At 42.3% G+C, this 13977-nt stretch overlaps 1 protein-coding gene across 2 annotated transcripts in view; it reads right to left on the bottom strand.

The window, feature by feature from the left end:
* Positions 1–8872: 8872 nt before the first annotated feature.
* Positions 8873–13977, bottom strand: part of LOC149322877 (metabotropic glutamate receptor 6-like) — a 70295-nt gene continuing 65190 nt past the window's right edge. For both annotated transcript variants that reach the window (XM_089484093.1, XM_089484103.1), the window contains one exon: positions 8873–8959. The gene's annotated coding sequence lies outside the window, so the exon portion shown is untranslated. The remainder of the gene's footprint in view (positions 8960–13977) is intronic.

Raw genomic sequence — 13977 nt, 5'->3', positions numbered from 1 at the left:
TGGAAAAATATGTTGCATCTTCAAAAATAGGAATATTAACAGATGAACAAAGAGCATATTTAGATCAACCAATATCTACTCAAGAAGTCTGGGAGGCAATAGATTTGAGTAAACTAGGGAAAGCACCCGGTAGCGACGGACTAACTACTGCGTTTTATAAAACATTCAAGAAAGAATTGGTAGGCATCCTGAAAGATATTATGAATAAAGCCCTAGAAGGAAGTCTCCCAAACTCGTGGAAAGAAGCGGAAATAATAATGTTACCGAAAGAAGGGAAAGACATCTTGGAACCCCAAAATTACCGCCCTATATCCCTGTTAAATAATGATTACAAAATCTTTACTGGGATTTTAGCCAACCGTATAAAACAGTGTCTCAAAGATTTGATTGATGAGGATCAGAGAGGATTCCTCCCACAAAGATACATGAGGGAGAATTCAAGAATTTTGCTAAATATTCTAGAATGTTATGAATCCCATAACGATAAACAATTAGGATTATTGTTTATGGATTTGGAAAAGGCCTTTGACTCTGTTAATTGGGCTGTTTTATTAGAGGTGTTGAAAAAAATTCGGGCTGGACCAAATTTTATTAATTGGATAAAGAAAATATATAAGGATCAGAAAGCCCAGATCAGAGTAAATGGTGAGAAATCTAACTTTATAAACATAAAGAGAGGTACGAGACAAGGATGTCCTCTCTCCCCTCTTCTATTTTTACTAATTATAGAACTTCTGATAAAAGAAATAAATACATGCGATCAATTTGGAGGTACAAAAATTAAGAATCAAACTTACAAGATTAGGGCATTTGCAGATGACATCATTATGTTTATTGAAGATCCCCTTGATAATATAGAAGCAATCACAGAGATTCTAGATAAATTTGGGTCAATGACGGGTTGTAGGATTAATAAAAAGAAATCGGCGATATTGACAAAGAACATGAAAGAAAAAGATCAGAAAGAATTGGAGAGTAAATCAGGTATTAAAATTGAGAAAAAAGTGAAATACTTAGGACTCCAAATTACAAACAAAACAAATTGTCTATACGAAAACAATTATAAGAAAGTTTGGGCTAATATAAAACAAGAGTTGCTAAAATGGAATAAATTGAACTTATCATTAATGGGAAGGATTGCTAGTATAAAAATGATGATTCTGCTGAAGATATTATTCTTATTCCAAATGTTACCTATTATAACATCGGAAAAACCCTTTAAAGAATGGGATAGAGATTTAACGCAATTCATTTGGAAAGGGAGGAAACCCAGAGTGAAATTTAAAATATTACAAGACTCAAAAAATAGAGGAGGGCTAAACCTACCAAATTTTAAGCTATATTTTGAAGCCTGCGGATTAATGTGGCTCAAAGAGTGGATAACACTAGAGAATACAAATCTGTTAGAGCTAGAAAGTGATGGCAATACCTTTGGATGGCATGCGTACTTGATATATGGAAAAGAAAAAATTAACAAAATATTTAACAAACATTGTATTAGAAAACCACTGATCAAAATCTGGAACAAATATAAACGGAGGATAATGCATGGAATAGACGGCTGGGTTTCGCCTCAGGAGGCATTTTATAGGAAAGAAATGATTGTAGATATTAGATGGCTCAGATATAGGGATCTATTAGAAACAAATGGGGACAAAATCCATCTGAAAACGAGAGAGAAACTCAATGAGGAGGGGTGGAAAATCAATTGGTTTGCATACAATCAGATTTTGATGAGATTTAAACAAGATTCCAAAGAACAAAAAGTAGAAGAGTCTCAAGGGAACACAGAACTAGGAAAATTACTATTGGAAGATAATGTGAAATTAATTGGGAAAATTTATAAAATTCTATTAACCTATGAGATGGAGCAGGAGGTGGTGAAAGAACATATGATTAAATGGGCAAGGGAAATAGGCCATCCAATTGGAATGCTTCAGTGGGAGAAAACATGGAAGAATAATTATGAGCTCATGGTTTCTCTGAGTTTAAGAGAAAATTTTTATAAAATATTTTACCACTGGTATATGACGCCTGTAAAAATTGCAAAAATTTATAAATTGAATAATAATCTATGTTGGAAGTGTAAAACAGAGATTGGAATGTTTTACCATTGCTGGTGGGTTTGTAAAGAGGCTAAGAAATACTGGAAAATGATAAATAGTCAAATAGAGGATATCCTGGAGAAAAAACTACAATTGAGACCAGAGGTTTATTTGTTGGGCATTTTTGATGATGACATAAAAGGTACTGAGAAGAAAATTCTGTATTATCTAATAACATTGGCTCGAGTTTGCTTTGCACAAAAATGGAAAAGCGAAAATTGTCCAGGTTTGGAAGAATGGATAATGAAACTCTACGAAGCTATAATAATGGATAGTCTGACCCAAGCACTACGAAATAATGTAAAAGAACATAGAAGAGAAGGGTGGAAGAAGGTGATCGAATTCCTAGAGAGGCAATGGGGAGGAATAGCGGTGATATCATTAAAAGAGTAAGGCATTTAGGCTTGCACAAGTATATTGACTCAATGGAAAAGAAAGTTTAACAACTAAGGAAGGTTGGATCCATGTTTTAAAACATCTGTTACCAGAAAGTCAAAATATATTGAAAATACGTAAGAAGGTGGAAGGAAGTCATTATATGTAAGAATAGACACTAGAGTGATGTGTTAGGTGAATGAATGGGAACTAAAGAAGAGTAGGAAGGAGGAACAGTAAAGAGAAAGTAAGTAGAAGGTATGGTAGGTGAAGAAGGAAAGAGTAGGTAGGTAGGCTTATTTGGTTAGGAAGAAGGGAAGAAGGGAAGAGTTGGGAGAGTGATGAGGGACTAAGGAAGAAGGAAGTAAATATTAGAGATAATAGGAAGTAATGGGAAGGGAGAGTTTAAGAGAATTTCAATTCAGATCGACCCAAAATTGTTTAATAAAAAGTAAGAAGGCGGGTGTTCATAGAGAAGTGTAAGTATGATTGTATTGAGAGTATGTATTTGTAGATGTATTGTATGTCTTGTGTTTTTTTAATTGTATGTCATAATTGTATAAATGTACTTTAATAATAAAATAATTTTTTTTAAAAAAAATTATAGATCAGTCCACACACTTCATTCATCATCTCAAAAAGTCATCTGTAATGAGGCTTTTGATCATAGGCAACCTTTTAAACACTTAATTGAATGATCAGATGAAAGAGGGATGGATGGTCAATTAAAAAAATAAATCCTTGAATTGGTTACCAACCCCACCTTTTATTGACAAATGAATCAGAATAGGCTTTCAGAAGGGCCATGCTTGCTTATGTGTTCATGGGATGAGGAAAGTCAGTGTTGTCCAAAGAACAGTCAGAGGCAGAGGCATTGGGTAAAAATGGCTGGTACAGTTGTGGCACTGAGGGACTGCTATGGGCAGAGTTCCTTCCCACATTGCTCTAGTAATGTTCTGGTGAAGCTTGGCAGTTCTTAAAGGGTTGAGCACCAGCATGGCATAGTGGTTTGGGTGCTGACTACAACTCTGGAGACCAGGGTTCGATTCTCAGCTCAGTCATGAAACCCACTGGGTGACCTTGGGCAGGTCACACTCTCTCAGCCTCAGGGGAAGGCAATGGCAAATCTTGCTAAGAAAACCCCTGGATAGTATTATTTCTGTATAGTACTTTTGTTATCCTGTATTGGTTTAGGGTAAAATAATAAAAACAAATTGAAGGAGGCTGATACAATAAACAGAGTTACTTCTGAAAACTGCCCTATGCCGTAGATGTTATTAATGACTTAATGAAAAGAATTAATGACGAGAAGGAATCAGATCTTCATAAAATAAACAAAGATGCAATTATAGACAATGAAGCATATTAAATATTTGTAAATAGGGACCGGAATCCTGTTGGGGATTTACGTATCATAGTTATGGACCTGTGCAATGATTCCCATTCCAATCTTCCCAATCCCCGCTTACTGGGAAGCAGCCATCACAATCAGTTGGGACAGTGTCTATTCCCCTGTTGATCGGGAAGTAGCTGAATGAGGGGTCATTCAGAAGCGAATAACCTCATTCACGTATTCTGGGTTTGTTATTCACATTAGGGAACACTATCTCTGTGAGTTCGGTTGTTCACACATGCAAGCACCCAAATAAAAATGGAGTTGATGATGCAAATGTATTTGAAATGTGTTCAAGGCATGCAGAGTTTAATCCCAGGTTTATTTTCACTGGTTATTCACTCTGCTGATGATGCAAATCTTTTTGAAAAATTCAGAAAAAAACCTGGTTTTAATTATCCCGGGTTAAATGGGGGTTTTTTTGGGCAGCCCCCCCAAAAAAAACCCCCATAATTGAGTGCATTTAGGATGCATGTGAATGAAAGAGATTCAACCCAGATTCATCCTGGATTATTTTCACTGTGAATAATCCCAACTATCACCTCTTCTGGAGTCGCGAGTGATCTCCGGTATAACATGGATAAGCAGGAGCCCATTGCCATTCCTTTTCATGCTAGGATGGTGGGACTGTCAGCCAGCTGCTTTCCAATCAACAAGGGAGCAGACCCCCTCCTCGATAAATCACAGTGGCTGCTGCCCAGTAAATGGGGATTGGGGGACTTTCACAGAGGCCACATGGCTTTTACACAAGAAAATGTGAATAGGAAACAACCACATGTGTGTAACTCTAGTTTACATACCTGCAACTGCCCAACAGGATTCTGGCCAATATTAATAGATGGGATGTTTGTATTTTATTTCCACGACATTTATTTATTTATTGGATTTATATCCCAATATGGGATTCAAGGCAGCTCTCCCATTTCCTCTCTCCCATATTTCATTTCTATAATAAATGAAATATGGCATGGTGCAGTGGTTTGAGAGATGGATAAGGACTCCAGAAGACCATGGTTTGCATTCCCGCTTAGCCCTGGAATCCTACTGAGGGATCTTGGGCAAGTCACACTATTTCAGGAAGGTAATGGCCAACTCCTCCTGAATAAATCTTGCCAAGAAAACCCTAGGAGAAAGTTGCCATAGATCAGAGTCAGCTTGAAGGCAGGTAACAGCAAATAAGATGTCTAAAAATAAAATGGAGCCTTTCTACTGGTAAGATTCTAGGTTATGTGCAAGTACAACAATCCCATAGAGTCCACAACTGCCAATGCAGCCCCATTTCTTAACACTGTGTTTGCTCATGTGCATTATTTTGAGGGAGCTATGATAGAGGAGTGGCTCAATGCTAGAGTAGCTGTGCATCAAGGTGGCATGACTTTCTCCAGGGTCGTTATCACATGGGGGAAACAGGGGGTAATTGGAAGGTCAATGCAGTGTGATCCTGGATGCAATCATGCGGATTTATGTTATTGCATGAGAGGTTATCACACGTAATCAAAGTCAATGCTAGGCCAATTTGAACCCACTCCAGGGTCAACAGAGAGATGTGTAAATTTGGGGAAATACAGAATTTACAAATCCTTTTCCACTCCAAAGTTGCGTTCAAATTGAATTTGGTAGGTATGGAACGCATGTCTCAGTCGCCCATGGACTGCCTTCAAATCAGACTACAATTCCCAAGCTCCTTTGCTGGCTGCAATTTTTTCCTCCCTCCCTCTGGGTGTGGAGTGCTTTTCTCTCAGCCTCTTGGAGTATTTCTGGAGCTGTTTTGGGGATGAAGCAGCCCTCCCTCCCCACAGAGAGAGACACACACTGCCTCCGTCCCTCCTCCTCTCAGCCCTTTCTGGCTCTTTCCCTTTGCAAAACTCATCCTCTCCAACTGGAGGGAAGGGATTGGCTCTCTCTTTCTCTCTCGTGACCCTGTCACAGGGTTTTCTTGGCAAGTTTATTCAAATGGGGTTTACCCTTGCCATTTTCTGAGGAGGCTGAGAGAGTGTGACTTGCACCAGGTCACCCAGTGGGATTCCATCCCTGCCTTCTAGAGCAGGGGTCAGCAAACTAAGGCCCGCAGGCTGGATCCGGCCCACCGAGGCCTTGGGACCGGCCCCAGCCCAGTTCTGTCACCCCCGCCGCAGCTTCCGCGCCGCTCCGGGCACCCGCGGGGCCTCGCTGCCCTCCTCCTCCTCCACCGTGCATGGCCGCACAGAGGAGGCGGAGGAAGAGGAGGCCAGTGAGGCCTGGGGCAGAGGAGGCGAAGGTGGAGGCGGCGCCTCCTGTGTGTGGCTGCGCCACCCTCCCCACAGCCTCCTCCCTCCCTCTCGGCCTCTGTGGAGGCCGAAGCCTCCGCAGGGGCTGAGAAGGGGCCCGCGGGTGCCTGCCGGTGGCGGTCTCCCCCTCCCTCTCGGCCTTTGCAGAGGCCAGGAAGGAGTGTGCGGAGCCACCGCCGGCGGCCTCCCCCGTCCGTCTCGGCCTCTGTGGAGGCTGAAGCCTCCGCAGAGGCCGAGAAGGAGTGTGCGGGGCTGCCAGCGATCTTGGCGATCGCCGCTGGCCTCCTCCCTCCCTCCCTCCCTCCTTATTTATTTATTTATTTATTGGCTTCGGCCCATCAGTTGTCTGAGGGACAGCAACCCGGCCCCTGGCTCAAAAAGGTTGCCTACCCCTGTTCTAGAGCCATAGTCCAATGCTCAAACCAGTTGCTTTGGACTGATTTTGAATTGGGGAATTGCCTAAATAACGTGAAATAGGGGGTAATGAATGCACAAATAAAGTGAATTGCCTTCATAACGTGAAATAAAGGGTAATGAATGAACAAATAACGTGAAACAAGGCTAAAACACGGGAACCGGAGGCAAGCCCCGCCGGAAGTGTAAAAAGGTCACGATCCAATTCGACTCTCACTGCGCATGTGCAGGGATGCTAATTTGAATTCTAGACTACGAAGGGCACATAGTCATATGATCACTTCCTTTGCATTCACACTACTTTGGCTTTGGGATGGGTGCTGTGTTCTTCTGTGTGTTTGATAACCACAAACATAATAGCTTTCATTTTCAAATTGGCCCTACTTTCTTTTCTTTCAAAATTAAGAGACATTCCTCCCGTGTGATAACGTCCCAGGTGGCATCACAAGGGAGACAGATGAAAACACAAATTGTTCTGAATGGTACTGCAAGACTTTTTAAAGGGTGGGCCATATCAGGTGTGTGATTCTACTTCAGACAGCAGAACATCTGGGCTCAGCACTGACAGAGATGATGGGCAAACTGGCTGCCTTAGATTAAAAGCCACAGGATAGCTCTGGGCAGATTAATTCCCCTGTTGTTCACCCTCAGAAGTTCTGGAAATGCCTTGAGCATGGAGTTAAATCCACTCATCCCTTAGGACACAGAAATCAAAAACGTGGGATGAAGTTGTCATATCCCATTGTTTTCCTGTTGGTTTGCTTGTCAGTTATAAATAAACCTTCAATGGCCAACAGGAGTGGCTAGCATAGCAGGGAAGCAGCCGAGTTTCATTCTTGTAACATGAGGGTGCTGGTGCGTAAATGTGCTATCCTGAAAATGAGCAGGGTTCTGCACCAATTCTTCTCCAAAGCCAAGAATCCAGCAGCTCTAGTCCTTCAGGTAGCTTCAAATGCATCCAGGCCATCTCACCCCTCTCACAGCAATACTTCACTCAAACAGTAAAGCACCTCTTTTCAATCTTTAGCAATAGCAATAGCAAGTACATTTCTATACAGCTTATCAGTGCACTTAAGCACTCCCTGAGCGATTTACAATGTGTATGCTACTCGCCCCCAACAAGCTGGGTACTCATTTTAATGACCTAAGAAACGATGCCAGGCTGAGTCGACCCAGAGCCCCAGGCTGGTATTGAACTCACAACCTTGTGGTTTGTGAGCGAGTGGCTGCAGAACAGGCATTTAACCACAGATGAAAGTTGGGACACATATGTCCCAGCAACCTCAGAGTGTGTTTAAGATGGCAAGAGTTATTAATGAGGAAGAACACAAGCAAAGAGAGGCTGCAGCAATTTGCTTTTGCCTGAGCTTCCTGGGAAGGGCACAATTCCACACGCTCCTCTCTTCTCCTCCCTTCCTTGCAGAGTGGAAACTACATTTGCATTTCAAATTCCATTTGCAGCAGTTGAAGTAAGCTGAAGACAAAGGGGAAAGTAGGATGAGGAGAAGGAAACAGACATTTTAAAAGCAGGTGAAAAAGTGGGATGACAGAGGATTAATCAGGACTGTTCCTGATTAAATTGGGACAGTTGGAGGATAGGTTGTCTGTACAGCTTGCCCTCCAGATTTGCAGCTTTGACTTTTGCAAATTTGATTATTTGTGGATTTGGTTAATATGTTATCTCTAGGAATCTCTAGGTCCTCCAGCATGACTCTGCAAGATGTTGGCCATAAAGTTACACTGAAGAACCCAGAGATTCCTAGAAAGGTTTTCTCTCAGGTTAAAAAAAAAAAACAGTTTGTTTTTTAATTTGTGTTTTTTTCCCACTTTCACAGGGATCCTTTGCCCCTAACTCCAGCACCTGTGGAGGGCCCCCTATACTACCATTGCAGAGAGAAATAAGCTAAATAAGCTAAAGGCCTGCAATTAATACAGATAGAAAGAACATGACTAGAGGAATACATTACTGCTGTACTATTTGAGAACTGGGAGGAACAGGCATACTCTGAGACCCTAATTTCAGAGCTAGCATGTAGAGTCACAGATCCTGAGGCCCTGCAGCTCCTAGGCCAGAATGAGAACACTACAGCTCTCCAGACCCAGCATGACCTATGGTCAGGGATGATGAGAGTTCGAGTCCAATAACATCCAGAGGACCACAGCTTCTTCCTCTTTTCCCTAGGTGCAACTCAAGTTAGGCTGCAAAATAAAACACACAAAACCAATGTTGTAAAAATACAGGTTTATTCCCCACCATATGCCCACCCCCAGCCCTTTCACCCTCCCCCCAAAAAACTTTTCACACCCCACCCTTGTCCCCCCATCAGTGGCAGTGCCCTTCTTCTTCAGTTATGTGGGCACCATAGTCAGTTCTGTATAGCTGATGTACATCACCTTATGGAGGCCTGCAAAAGACACAAAATGGAGAAGTGTTAGACAAAGATACATAGGTGAAGGGAAGAGGGTCACGCTGGGACCCAGAGTGGAAGACTGGGCTGAGTTGTGGAATTTGAGGGATGAGGGCGGGAAGTTCTTGCTGTTATTCTCAACCTTTGGTCCTCCAGGGGGTTGGGACTTCTGCTCCCAGAATCCTTGCTCCTTGGCTATATTGGGAATAGAAGCCCAAAACACCTGGGCTGGAAGAGCACAGGTTGAGAACCATTGCTCTTTACCCCTTTATTGTCTTTATTGTTGTCATGGTTAAAAGGTAGTGAAAAGGTGGATCCCACCCCCCTTTCCGCCTACTCCCATGCATGTTTATGGAAGAAGCACACTTCTTCTGAATCTCCCTTGCTCTGAAAAGGAGTCTAGTTTGACTCCCCTTCTCTGTTCTCCTGCTTCCAGGCAAAGATCTTTACTATTCAGGTAGGCTTCTGGCAACCGATCTTGCTTGGAAGGGGTTTCTAACTGGGTGGGTGGGTGCTATATTTTTCTGGTTTTGGTGCATTTTAAAATAGTGTTTTATATAGGTTCACCAAAATCCTGTGTCACCATTTACACAACGTAACTTTACATACGCTTGGCTAACTAGCAGAGACTAAGGAACCCTGCTAGTGGATTGTGAAGGTGCACATCAGGATAATGGCAAGAGTGCCTGATGTGCATTGATGCCTGATGAGCATCAGTCCCACAAAACCAAAAGAAAAATCAAAATAATTTTTTGTACCTGTCAGTGCCCCCAGACATCCTCTAGCTGACATGAGGGCATTCTCACGGGTTGCCATAATTGTCCACTATTACCAGGGACAAAATGTAGGAGAGGACTTGGTTAAAAACAAGAAGTGAGCAAAAGTCACTTTTTGTTCACTTCTTGTTCACGTCACTTAAAAAGACTACCAAAATATATTGGAAATGTCACACACAACCGTTAAAGAGCTTTTGGGGACAATTTTTATTTTATTTTATTTTTTTACCAGGGCCCCCTCTAACCTTGACCGAAATGAACCCCACACTTTAGAGAGGTTATTTGGGTGAATTCTGGAGCAAATATCTTTGGACTGTGGGGGATTGGGGCCACACCTTGCCCAGCCTGATATAGAATTCTCATATCCACAAGTAATATACCCCTAAATATTAGACCCTGGATCGACATAGAAAGTGAAAGGGCTAACCTTCATGTCCTATTAGTGGGGAAACAAGGCCTTTGGCCAGTGACTTTTGAAAAGAGGAATTCCTTGCTAGGTTAGCCCCAAGTATATCACCTCTGGAATCTATTTTCTTACAGCTGGGTTGGATACATGTTCAAACAAACGATTGAACAAGTGAGATGGGAGAAAGCTGGATTCCTGCCTCTCTTTCATTGCATGCATATGACCAGGAACTGGTGCTGTTAGATGTAGAACTGAGGCCAGGGAAGATAGTTATGAATAAGTCAGTGGTTCCCAAGTTTTCTATGCCCCACACTCCTAGGAAATGTTTGTAATGTTTGCACCCCCTGCAAAAGTAGTATCTCATTTGAAAATGCAGAAGTCTAATTTTTAATTTTTGAACCACAGACTGAGCCACATACAATACTGTGGGTGAACAAATAGAATTTTTTTAAAAATAAGCTTTTAAAAGGCAAATCTAAATTGAATACTTAGTTCCTAATTTATTCAGAAAAAATATAAACAGTAAAATAAATCCCAATTTTGAACATAAAATTCAACGATTTCCTTGTTCTTGCTTCTCATTTATGTTTTCCCCCCCAAAATGTGGACTTTCTTGCTGAGTGCAGTCTGCAAGCCTGCATCTGGATTGTTGAGTGATGACTTGTGATTCAAGGACACTAGCCACTCTTTGTTGCACCCCAAGTTGGGAGCCCCTAGGATAAGAGAAGTCATCTTTCATGTGCCTGAAAAGTGGAGTAGGGTCTAATGGGATAGAGGGAGGGGAGGGAGCGTGACGAGGCCAGGTTCCTGCACCTTGCCTTGTTTTCTACCCTTGCTTGGTCAGGCGTACGCTCTTGGCTGTGATGCAGCGCAAGGCGCTGGAGCCCTCGCCATCTGCTCTGGGACATTGTCGCCCACAGAGAGTGGCTATTAATATTCCAGAGCGTCCTGCCCTCCCTCATAGAAAGCCAGTGTCTGGGGGTCTCCCCCAGACTGCTGGCAGCTGCAGAGAACAAGATGGATCAAAGTGCATTCCTCTTTGGTGAAGGATGGATAATGTCACAATAAGGCATTCCTTATTGTAGGACAGATAATGTCAGAAGATGCTTCTTTTCCTAGGTTCCAATAGCCCCCATTAATATTCAGAAGATGGAGTGCGGAGTCTAAGACTACCTTCCTGTTATTTACTTGTTTATTTAATACTCCACCTTTTTACCACCAAAAAAGGGGCAAGGTCAAGGCTAATAAATAAAACACAGATTAAAAACATTTTAAATTAAAGCATAACATAAAAATGTAATGCCTTCTGCCCTGGATTCTCTTGTTCCCCTGAGGCCAGGATGGTTGACAAAAAAGCACTCTACATGAGATGTGAGACATCACCATTTTTATAATTGCTGCCCATATCAAGTATGGGGGCCAGATCCCAGAACTGGCTCTGAGACTCCAGTTTTTGTGGGCAGGAGGTGATGGTGCAAAGTCTTCAGTTTTGGGGGTCTCATCTCCAGACAAGAGGAAAGAACAGTGTGAAAATCTCCAGGTTTGTGTGTATGTGTATGGGTTTACTTAGCTTCCTTTCCATTCATTGTGGCACAAGGGCTTACCCTCAACTCTGCTCTGCAAACATCTTCTGGCTAGAATCAAAAAGGCTAAGTTAAATGTTCCTTATACCATTTCCATAGGTAGCCAAGAAAGAATAATCTCAGAAACAACAGCCCCTTTAGCTGAGATTTCTGTTTCAATTTCCAAATAGGAAAATGTGTGTGTGTGTGTGTGTGGTGTATATATTTATGTATAATTTTTACTCAATGCAAAAACATTTAATGACATTGCTAGGGACTGTTCCTGGGTCTCAGGTTTATGCCTGGGACAATCCCTAACTGCCAACCCTAGGCCTGGGCCCTAGATCCCATCCACTTTCAACCTGAGTCTTGGTGAAATTCAGGTCTACATTGGGGAGGAGAACCCCAACAACCATCTGGTCTTGTTTCATCAGAAGCCATAAGCAGTTGTTTCTGTTTTGTAAATCAAAAACATGAATCCCCATAACTTTGGTCCTTACAGAGCCACTCCTACGGCCAGAGCTTGGCATGTTCAAGATTTTTTTGAGCTATCACAGGGTATTACTATCTAAGCCTGTGAAAAGCAGCGGAAATCTTGTTAGTCCTTGATTCTTCCTTGCTCCCCATTTCTATACCAATCTAAACTAGCAATCAGCTTATCCCCATCCCTGACTGGCTCTCTGTTCTTTCATTTTATGGTTATACAGCAGAAGAAGCAAGAAGAGGCTCTCCCCATGTCTTCTGGGATTCCCAAAGGATTCCTGTCATAGTTGCAAACTTTAAATGCTACATCTGTTAATGTAGGACCCAGGTAATAACTGATGAGGCCTTTTTTTAAATCAGTGAAGGAAATTTTCCATCAGTAGGCCTGATGTTTAACAATATGCTATGTGATATTTGGAGGCTATTTTGCTTTAGCATATTAAAGATGGCATGGCATTTTCTTCCAATGATCATAGAATCATAGAATCATAGAATCGTAGAGTTGGAAGAGACCACTAGGGCCATCCAGTCCAACCCCCTGCCATGCAGGAAATCCAAATCAAAGCATCCCTGACAGATGGCCATCCAGCCTCTGTTTAAAGACCTCCAAGGAAGGAGACTCTATCACCTTCCGAGGAAGTGCATTCCACTGCCGAACAGCCCTTACTGTCAGGAAGTTCCTCCTAATGTTCAGGTGGAATCTCTTTTCCTGTAGCTTGCATCCATTGTTCCGGGTCCTGTTCTCTGGAGCAGCAGAAAACAAGCTTGCTCCCTCCTCAATATGACATCCTTTCAAATATTTAAACAGGGCTATCATATCACCTCTTAACCTTCTTTTCTCCAGGCTAAACATCCCCAGCTCCCTAAGTCGTTCCTCATAGGGCATGGTCTCCAGACCCTTCGCCATTTTTGTCGCCCTCCTTTGGACACGCTCCAGTTTCTCAATGTCCTTTTTGAATTGTGGCGCCCAGAACTGGACACAATATTCTAGGTGGGGCCTGACCAGAGCAGAATACAGTGGCACTATTACTTCTCTTGATCTAGACACTATACTTCTATTGATGCAGCCTAAAATAGCATTGGCCTTTTTAGCTGCCGCATCACACTGTTCACTCATGTTCAACTTGTGGTCTACTTGGACTCCTAGATCCCTTTCACACGTAGTTTCATTCAGCCAGGTGTCACCCATCCTATATCTGTGCATTTTAATTTTCCGCCCTAAGTGCAATACCTTACATTTCTCTGTGTTGAATTTCATTTTGTTAGCTTTGGCCCAGCTTTCTAGTCTATTCAGGTCATTTTGAAACTTGATCCTGTCCTCTGGGGTATTAGCTATTCCCCCTAATTTGGTGTCATCTGCAAATTTGATAAGTATGCTCCCAATTCTGTCATCCAGGTCATTGATAAAGATGTTGAATAGCACTGGGCCCAGGACAGAGCCCTGTGGGACCCCACTGGTCACTTCTCTCCAGGATGAAAAGGAGCCATTGTTGAGCACCCTTTGGGTTCGGCCAGTCAACCAATTACAGATCCATTTAACAGTTCCTTTGTCTAGCCCACATTTTACAAGCTTGTTTGCAAGAATGTCATGGGAAACCTTGTCAAAGGCCTTACTGAAATCAAGATATACTATATCCACAGCATTCCCTTCATCTACCAAACTGGTAATTTTGTCAAAGAAAGAGATTAGATTTGTCTGGCATGACTTGTTTCTCTGAAACCCATGTTGACTTTTTGTGATTATGGCATTGCCTTCTAAATGTTCACAAACTCTCTGTTTAATGATCT

The sequence above is a fragment of the Sceloporus occidentalis genome, unplaced genomic scaffold (assembly GCF_023333645.1).
Source record: "Sceloporus occidentalis isolate IW3139 unplaced genomic scaffold, rSceOcc1.0.p SCAF_1, whole genome shotgun sequence".
NCBI lineage: Eukaryota > Metazoa > Chordata > Lepidosauria > Squamata > Phrynosomatidae > Sceloporus > Sceloporus occidentalis.
This window is presented reverse-complemented; position numbering and strand designations above follow the sequence as displayed.